Source organism: Chrysemys picta, chromosome 13 (assembly GCF_011386835.1).
Source record: "Chrysemys picta bellii isolate R12L10 chromosome 13, ASM1138683v2, whole genome shotgun sequence".
Classification (NCBI taxonomy): Eukaryota; Metazoa; Chordata; order Testudines; family Emydidae; genus Chrysemys; species Chrysemys picta.
This window is the reverse complement of record NC_088803.1, coordinates 38,478,503-38,487,427: the sequence shown is the minus strand read 5'-3', so window position 1 is coordinate 38,487,427 and position 8,925 is coordinate 38,478,503.

Here is an 8,925-nt window from a genome sequence, read left to right as displayed (position 1 = left end):
GCTTGTGGAAGGAGGAACTCTTTGAGTTGGCTTCTTAAATACCTTTATGCTGTTTCACATCTGATACTCCTTGGTGAAACATAGGAGCCTTGTCTTATATCAGGCTTATTCAAAGTGATACAAGCGACGAAAGTGAAATCTTGGAAGAGTGTTGCCGTTTTCATAATATAATAAAAATACTATAATGATAACTAATAATTAATAATAAATAGTGTGTAATAAGCATGTCATAAGAACAAATGTTATATTTCCAAGATCACTGTTTTTATAATTTATACTCAGGTAAAGGAGAAAAAACCTGGAAATATTCATTTTTAGTTCGTGAGACTTGATATTTTAATGAAAGGGGTTCACAGGTTGTTAAAGTTTGGGAACCACTGCCTTAGGCCAACATGAGCCACTGCCCTAGGGCAGAGACTGCCTTTGTGTGGGCAACGTCTAGTGCAGTGGGGCCCAGGTACTGGTTGGGGGGACCCTACACCTATGGCAATACAACTGGATAATAAACCCTGACAGTATTCTAATCTATTGTAACACTCAGGGCCGGCTTTAGGAAGTGCGGGGCCCAATTCAAACATTTTTGGCGGGGCCCCGGCAGCGATGACTAAAAAATAAAAAAACGTGTTTAAAAAAAAAAAAAAAAAAGCCTTTCATTTCTTAGCAACTGGTTCCCTATAAAAAGTTCTGATTTAAGGGATGTGCCACAGTATGTATTTTTTGTACCAATAGGGTTACCATACGTCTGTATTTTCCAGGAATTTTTAAAAATTCCTCCTGGACAGTGATTTAAGAACCAAAAAGCCTGACATGTCCGGGCAAATACGGATGTATGTTAACCCTACCTAAAGTTCTTTTTAAAAAAGAAGATGGGCCTGAACTAGAAATGAGCTCTGTTTCACATGTGGGGGTCCCTGCCCCTCCCTGGGGGTGTGCTAGGGTGATCAGATGTCCTGATTTTATAGGGACAGTGCCGATTTTGGGGACTTTTTCTTATATAAGATCCTATTACCCCCCACCCCCGTCCCGATTTTTCACACTTGCTGTCTGGTCACCCTAGGGTGTGCACATGTGTGGGTCCCAGCTGCTCCCTGCCCCCTCATTGAAGCAGGTGTGCAGGGTTACTGCCCTGGGAACTGGGGAACTGCAGGGCACCAGTGGACATGGGGCTGGCTGGAGGCAGGGCAGGGGCTGGCTGGAGACAGGGGTGTGTGGGGTGGGCTGGCTGGCTTCAGGCAGGGCCACAGGGGGGTGCGGCATGGGTTGGCAGGGCTGGAGACAGAGGAGTGTGGGACTGGCTGGCTTCAGGCAGGGTGGTGCTGCAGGGGTTGGCTGGAGACAGGGCAGGGGGTGCAGAGCTGGTGCGGGCAGGGGTGTGTGTGGGGCTGGCTGGCTTCGGGCAGAACCGTAGGGGGGTGCGGCAGGGGTTGGCGGTGGGAGGGGATGCAGGGCTGGCTGCAGGCAGCGGCAGGGCAGGGGGGGCAGGGCTGGTGCGGGCAGGGCAGGGGGTGTGGCAGGGGCTGGCTGCGGGCAGGGTAGGGGGTGTGGCAGGGGCTGGCTGTGGGAGGGGGTGCAGGGCTGGCTGCAGGCAGCGGCAGGGCAGGGGGGGCAGGGCTGGTGCGGGCAGGACAGGGGGTGTGGCAAGGGCTGGCTGCGGGCGGGGGGTGCGGGGCTGGCAGGAGACGGGCTGGCTGCAGGCAGGGAGTGCAGGGATAGCTGCAGGCAGGGCAGGGAGTGTGGGGCTGGCTGCAGGCAGGGGCTAGTGTAGGCAGGGCAGGGGGTGCGGGGCTGGCTGGAGACGGGCTGGTTGCGGGCAGCGGGTGCGGGGCTGGCTGCAGGCAGGGAGTGCGGGGCTGGCTGCGAGCAGGGCAGGGGTGCAGCAGGGGCTGGCTGCGAGCAGGGCAGGGGTGCAACAGGGCTGGCTGCGGGTAGGGGATGCAGCAGGAGCTGGCTGCGAGCAGGGGGTGCGGGTACAGGGGGTACAGCCCACCCTGTACAGTAAGTGCCCCCTTCTCCTCCTCCTCCTCCCTCCCTCACCGGGGTAACAGCAGCAGCCCGGGGCTCGGGGGCTATTTAAAGGGCCTGGGGCTCCCCAGCTTCCACCACCCCGGCCCTTTAAATAGCGGAGGGAGCCTTGGGGAAGCGGCAGGGCTCCCGCGGCTATTTAAAGGATGGGGGCAGCAGAGGCAGCTGGAGCCCCGGCCCTTTAAATAGCCCCCAGAGCCCCCCACTATCCCAGGGCTCTGGGGGCTATTTAAACGGCCCGGGGCTCCCCTGCTTCTACCGCCCCAGCCCTTTAAATAGCTGCGGGAGCCCTGGAGAAGCGGTGGGGCTCCCGCGGCTATTTAAAGGGCCAGGGCGGTAGAAGCAACGGGAGCCCCGGTCTTTTTAAATAGCCCCCAGAGCCGCGCAGCCCTACCCCAGGGCTCCAGCAGTGGGGCTCTGGTGGCAATTTAAAGGGTCTGGGGCTCCAGCCCCTGCTGGGAGCCCCAGGCCCTTTAAATTGCCCGCTGGGCAACCCTGGTACAGCTCACCAGCTCTTGCCAGTATGCTGTACCAGGGCTTGGGCGCGGGGCCCTCTTAGGGGTGGGGCCCGATTCAGGGGAATTGGTTGAATTGTCCTAAAGCCGGCCCTGGGTGGGGGTATGGCCACAGAGCCGCAGGGAGGGGAACCCTGAGGTGTGGGGGCTGGGTGGGTACTGGGAGTTCCTCCTGAAGGGACGGGGGTTGGCCAAGGTCACTCAGCCCCGGGGTGTGGGAGGGGGACTGGCTGAGGGCACTCAGAGCCCCAGGAAGTGGCGGGGGGGGGCTGAGGGGAGGGACTGGCCAGGGGCACTCAGAGCTCGGGGGAGGGGCTGTCCGGGGGGGCACTCACAGCCCCAGGAGATGGGTGGGGGAGGGGCACACAGGATTTCAGGAATTTCCTGGCAGTGAAGAGCTGCTGGCGGCAGGGAGGAGCCAGCCGTGACAATCCCCACTTGGGATCCCTGGCTGGGCTAGTGGCTATGGGGGCCCGTGGCCAAGCTGCAGCAGAAGGTGACCTGAAGGAAATGCCTCGGCCTCGGCCTCCGGCTAGGAAGGGCCTGGGCCAGACAATGACCCACCGCGCAGTGTCCCAGCTCCCTGCCCCACACCTGCGGGGCACGGCCCCTCCTCTGTAGGGAGGTTGGCATGTACCTTAGTGCTGCTTCCTCCATCCCCAAAGGCCTCTCCCAGCCAGTCTCTGGCAACCCCTGCCGTTCAATACGCACATTACCCTGCTGTGACATACCGGGGGGGGGACCCCTCGGGGATGGGGGGGCTGTCACACAGCTGGGCAATTTAAGCCGGCTGGGGCGGGGTGACTGTCTCCCTGGAGCTGTGGTCTCAGCCGAGGTGTCTCTCTGCCCTTCCCCCAAGTCGCCCCCGGGCAAGGTGGGAGCGCCCCACGTTGCGTTCCAGCCCCACATTCACACCCACAAGTGCTGGTGGGTTCCAATCCCAGCAGAACACGCCCACCCGGCCCTAGTGCGGAGCAGAAGGGCCCAGCGCTGCCCCATAGACCCTCTGGCTCTCCGAGCCCGCTCTTACCCATCACCGCAGCACGTCTGGCTCAGGCTGAACGCTGCTCCTCTGTACAGAGAGGCTGGCACTTCTCGCTCCTGCCGTACGAGGGGCAGGTGCTGCTACCGACTGCTCCCCCTAACCCCCGCCCTGCTGCGCTCTGGGGATGCTGCCCTGCTGTGGAGCTCTCAGGTGTCTTGAACTGGAATTTGTTTGTAGAGAAACTGCTAAGGAGCCTTATCAGCCCCGAGCAGAGAGTACCTGGGAGCCTGCCTGGGTCGGGCGGGTCTGGTACAACCTCCCCCCAGATAAGGCTCTTCCCTGGACCTGCCACCCATTGGAATCTGGAACGATTCCCTCCGAGGTAACACCCGGGGCAGCCAGGGCAGGGCAGGGCATGGCCTGCTCCCCTTGAGCGTTAGGGCTTTCAGGATTCAGAGGTGTCCGCGGAGCAGGTTGTGATTGTACGTTAAAGCAGCGAAGAAAGTTGGGGGGCAGAGGAATTGGGTGCTGTGGCCCCCCCATGCCTGGGGCTTATTTGAAAGGCAGCTGTCACACTGTCCCCTTTATCGGGAGTGCCCACTACACCCATCTCATGTAGTCCTCGGCACGAGAAGGGGGAGCATGTTCCCAGCTGAACGGCATTCGTCCAGGACTCACTGACCCCTATTCCAGGATGGGGGAGTGACCTGAGAGAGAGGTCACCATGTAGCCTGCAATCATCAGTGGCTTCTTGATTCCTCTGGGAAAGGGTTAACCAGGGGCTTAGTTTAGTCCACACTTGGCTTTCTTGGCAGTGCTGGACTCTGGTGGCAGGGAGGGGTCCAGCTCGCACCCTTTCACCTGGCAGGGAAAGTGACCTAAAGGTTAGGATGTTCTCACAGGCTATCGTAGTTACTGGGACCTTGGCAGGGAGGATTGGTGGCTTGTGGGGCATCGGATACCTCCCCTCCTCCTAGAGCTGTGCAGTAACCAGAACATTACCCCTGCGAGGAGAGGGTTTCGGGGACCCTGGGATCTTGGGAGCCAGGGCTTCTCTCGGCAGCCTGGAAGCCCAGGCCCCCCATCAGCCTGTCAAGCAGGTGGGCAGGCGGGCGAGCTGGCAGGGAGCCAAGAAGCTTTCCGTGTGAAACCTGCTTGCTTTCTGTCTGAAGGTTTGTCCACATCGACGTGTTCCCACGAAATGTTTGGATTTTGACAAGCTGGCAATTTCTGATGGAAAAACAGTTCCACTGGCAAATTCTGACCAGCGCCTCTCCTGACTGCACAGCTCCCTGCATCTTTGCTGAGCGTGGAATCCGAATGGACTTGACACAGTGTGGGGCAGGGAGCTGGGACACTGCGCGGTGGGTCATTGTCTGGCCCAGGCCCTTCCTAGCAGGAGGCCGAGGCCGAGGCATTTCCTTCAGGTCACCTTCTGCTGCAGCTTGGCCACGGGCCCCCATAGCCACTAGCCCAGCTAGGGATCCCAAGTGGGGATTGTCACGGCTGGCTCCTCCCTGCCGCCAGCAGCTCTTCACTGCCAGGAAATTCCTGAAATCCTGTGTGCCCCTCCCCCACCCACCTCCTGGGGATGTGAGTGCCCCCGCCCGGACAGCCCCTCCCCCGAGCTCTGAGTGCCCCTGGCCAGTCCCTCCCCTCAGCCCCCCCCAACTTCCTGGGGCTCTGAGTGCCCTCAGCCAGTCCCCCTCCCACACCCCAGGGCTGAGTGACCTTGGCCAACCCCCGTCCCTTCAGGAGGAACTCCCAGTACCCACCCAGCCCCCACACCTCAGGGTTCCCCTCCCTGCGGCTCTGTGGCCATACCCCCACCAGCGCCGGCTTTAGGCCAATTCAACCAATTCCCCTGAATCGGGCCCCGGGCCCAAGCCCCGGTACGGTGTACTGGCAAGAGCCGGTGCGCTGTACCAGGGTGGCCCGGCTTCCCCAGGGGGTAGGGCTGCGGAGCTCTGGGGGCTATTTAAAAAGTCCGGGACTCCCGCTGCCTCTACCGCCCCGTCCCTTTAAATAGCCACTGGAGCCCCGCTGCTTCCCCAGGGCTCCCGTGGCTATTTAAAGAAGCAGGGGAGCCCTGGGCCCTTTAAATAAACCCCAGAGCCCTGGGATAGCGGGGGACTCGGGGGCTATTTAAAGGGCCGGGGCTCCAGCTGCCTCTGCTGCACCCCGTCCCCGCACCAGCCCCGCACCCCCTGCCCGCAGCCAGCCCCGTCTCCAGCCAGCCCTGCACCCCCTGTCCACAGCCAGCTCCTGCTGCACCCCTGCCCTACCTCCAGCCCCGCCCTCCCTGTTCTGCCCGCACCAGCTCCGCCCCCTGCCCTGCCTGCAGCCAGCCCTGCACCCCCTGTTCTGCCCGCACCAGCCCCGCCCCCCTGCTCTGCCTGCAGCCAGCCCTGCACCCCCTGCCCACAGTCAGCCTCTGCCGCACCCCTGCCCTGTCTCCAGGCAACCCCTGCTGCACCCCCCTGCGGCCCTGCCCAAAGCCAGCCAGCCCCACACACCCCTGTCTCCAGCCAGCCCCGCACCCCTTGCCCTGCCTGCAGCCAGACCCTACCTCCAGTGAGCCCCTGCCCTGCCTCCAGCCAGCCCCATGTCCACTGGTGCCCTGCAGTTCCCAGGGCAGTAACCCTGCACACCTGCTTCAATGAGGGGGGCAGGGAGCAGCTGGGACCCACACATGTGCACACCACTAGTGTGACCAGACAGCAAGTGTGAATAATCGGGACAGGGGTTGGGGGATAAATAGGATCCTATAAGAAAAAGACCCAAAAATCGGGACTGTCCCTATAAATTCAGGACATCTGGTCACCCTAGCACACCCTCAGGGAGTGGCGGGGACCCACACACGTGAAACGGAGCTCATTAATAACCGATCAACAGCATATATGATGCAATGTACATAATATATAATTTTATTATTTATATAGTTATGGAAAGTAAATAATACATGGAAGAAATGAAAGGCTTTTTTTTCCATTATTTTTTTTTGTTAGTCATCCCTGCCGGGGCCCCGCCAAAAATGTTCGAATTGGGCCCCGCCCTTCCTAAAGCCGGCCCTGCTGGAGAGAACAGGAGGATTCAGTCAGCAGGGGCTGCCGATCAGTCCCATTCACCAGGGCTGCCATCCTGCGGCTTCAGCATTAGTGGCTGGGGTGACTTGGGGAAAAGTCTCAACCTCCCCACATCCCACTTCACTGCTGCCAGAATCCCTCCTGCCCCCCCCCTGCCGCTACAGTCCCCTCCCTACCCAACCTGGGTGGGGGTGGAGGAGAGGGGTCTGAGAACTTGAGCTGTGGATTGGAGGTGGAACAGCTGTCAGGGGCACTGAGGGGGAGGTGGCAGGAGCTCCCCGTACAAGGAGGGGGGTTGCCACTGGAGGTCACTAGGAAGGACAACAAGACTCCATCCTGGGGGTCAGGAGCGGGAATCCATCCCTTAGAGGTGGGCAGGGGCTGGGTGGAAATGCTGCTGGTTCCAGGGGCCGTTAATCCCCCCTGATTCCTCGGAGGCGTCTGAGTCTCAGACAGGTTCTTGTTCCCTTGCAGCAGGAGGACGTCACAGCCAATGTGATGCGCCAGCTCCGTATCATGCGGCACTTGTGCCAGGTGCCCGAGGCGCTGCAGGGCCTGTGCCTCTGAGGCCACCAGCAACTCCTGCTCCCTGCTGCAGGTACTGCTCTGGCTCTCTGTAAATGGGGAGCTAGTGGAAGGAGAAATGGAGCCCCCTGGCACTCACAGAAAGCTGATTACAGAATGAACCCGAACTGAGAGGCACCATATCTGCCCCCCTAAAGAGCCAGACTTCAGTGGTGATACAGCCCAGCTGGGGTAGCGACAGGATTGAGAACGAGGTAGGAAGTTCAGAGCAGCAAGGAAAGCCTGGAGGGGAACTTGAGAAGAGAGGTTGGAAAAGTGCAGCAAAGAGAAAGGTGCAGACCTAGCTGTTGGGTCCAGGGCCCTGAGCTGCTATCAATGTCAGGGTGGGACTGGGTTCCCCTACCGGCCCCAGAGGAGGTGGCGTACACGCACCTGGAGAGGGTTCCCAAGCCCAGCAAGGGGGCTACAGGCTGAGCAAGTGCCCCAGCGATGGCAGAAGGACTTCTGTCTGTGGAAAGACCTCTTTGGACTTTTAGTGTGAGGCAAGCTGGGCCCCAGAAGGGTGGACTAAAGGTGGTGACCTGGCCGGAGTTACCAGGCAGAGAAACTGCCGTGGTGCTGGAGCGACCATGGATGGGGGACGCTAGCCCAGCGAGAGGGCTGTGATGCCATGCCTGGCCGCCGGGGGGCACCTAACGATGAGTAGATTCATTTATGATTGGCATAGTTGGCAGGATTGAGTTCCCCCTGTGATCCGTGAGGGAAGTCTTGGTTGCTGAAGGAATCATAGAATATCAGGGTTGGAAGGGACCTCCGGAGGTCATCTAGTCCAACCCCCTGCTCAAAGCAGGACCAATCCCCAGACAGTTTTTTGCCCTGATCCCTAAATGGCCCCCTCAAGGATTGAGCTTACAACCCCGGGTTTAGCTGGCCAATGCTCAAACCACTGAGCTATCCCTCCCCCAAGCAGGTGTATCAAGGGACCAAGCTGGTCGCTGGATTCCCACTTCAGTTCCAGGGACTGGCTAAGCAGCCAAAGCAGATCTAGGGGTTTCTCCAGCAGCTCCTAGAAGACCAACAGACGCAGAAGGAAGTGCAGGTGGAGCTACAGACGCAGCAGCAGCAATACCTGTGAGAGATCCTGCAAAGGGAAATCAACCCAGGGTCTGCTATGCCCATGGACAAAAAGAGCAGAGAAGGAGAGCATGCCTGGGCTGTGCTGAGAAGGTTAGCCCAGGGAGAAGGGCATGAGAAAGTGTACAAGCGTGGCCTAATGCCAAGATGGGAGCAAGAGTTCTTTGTTTTGGGGGCAGAGAAGCAGGCCATATCAAAAGACACGGCCTGCTTAGGAAATTGCTGAGTGGCTGAACGAGGGGCTAGGGCCCTAACAAGTTAGAAAGAAAGGAGAAGGTGTCCTCTGACACAAACCCCCATGAGGCAGGCAAGGTGGAGGTGGCTGGGGTGGCCATGGACCTTGCAGACCCTCCACCAACACACCCTGTCGGGTGCTGCAGGGAGATGAAGGACGAAATGATTGGCCCAGAGATGAAGCAGACTGGAGGAGGGACAAACACAAGGTTACAGGGCCATAGAAAGGGCTACCAAGGCCAGCAAGGGCAGGCCGAGCCAAAGTCAGGCTGAGGAAAAGCCCCCAAGGGACAGAGGATCTTGTTTCAGTTAAAGACATTTTTTGACTTTTCGTTTGGGATGAGCGCGACCCAGGAAGGAGTGGACTAAAAGATGGTCGCCTGGCTGAAGGGCTGAGTTCCCAGCCAAAAACCTGCTGGCGGGC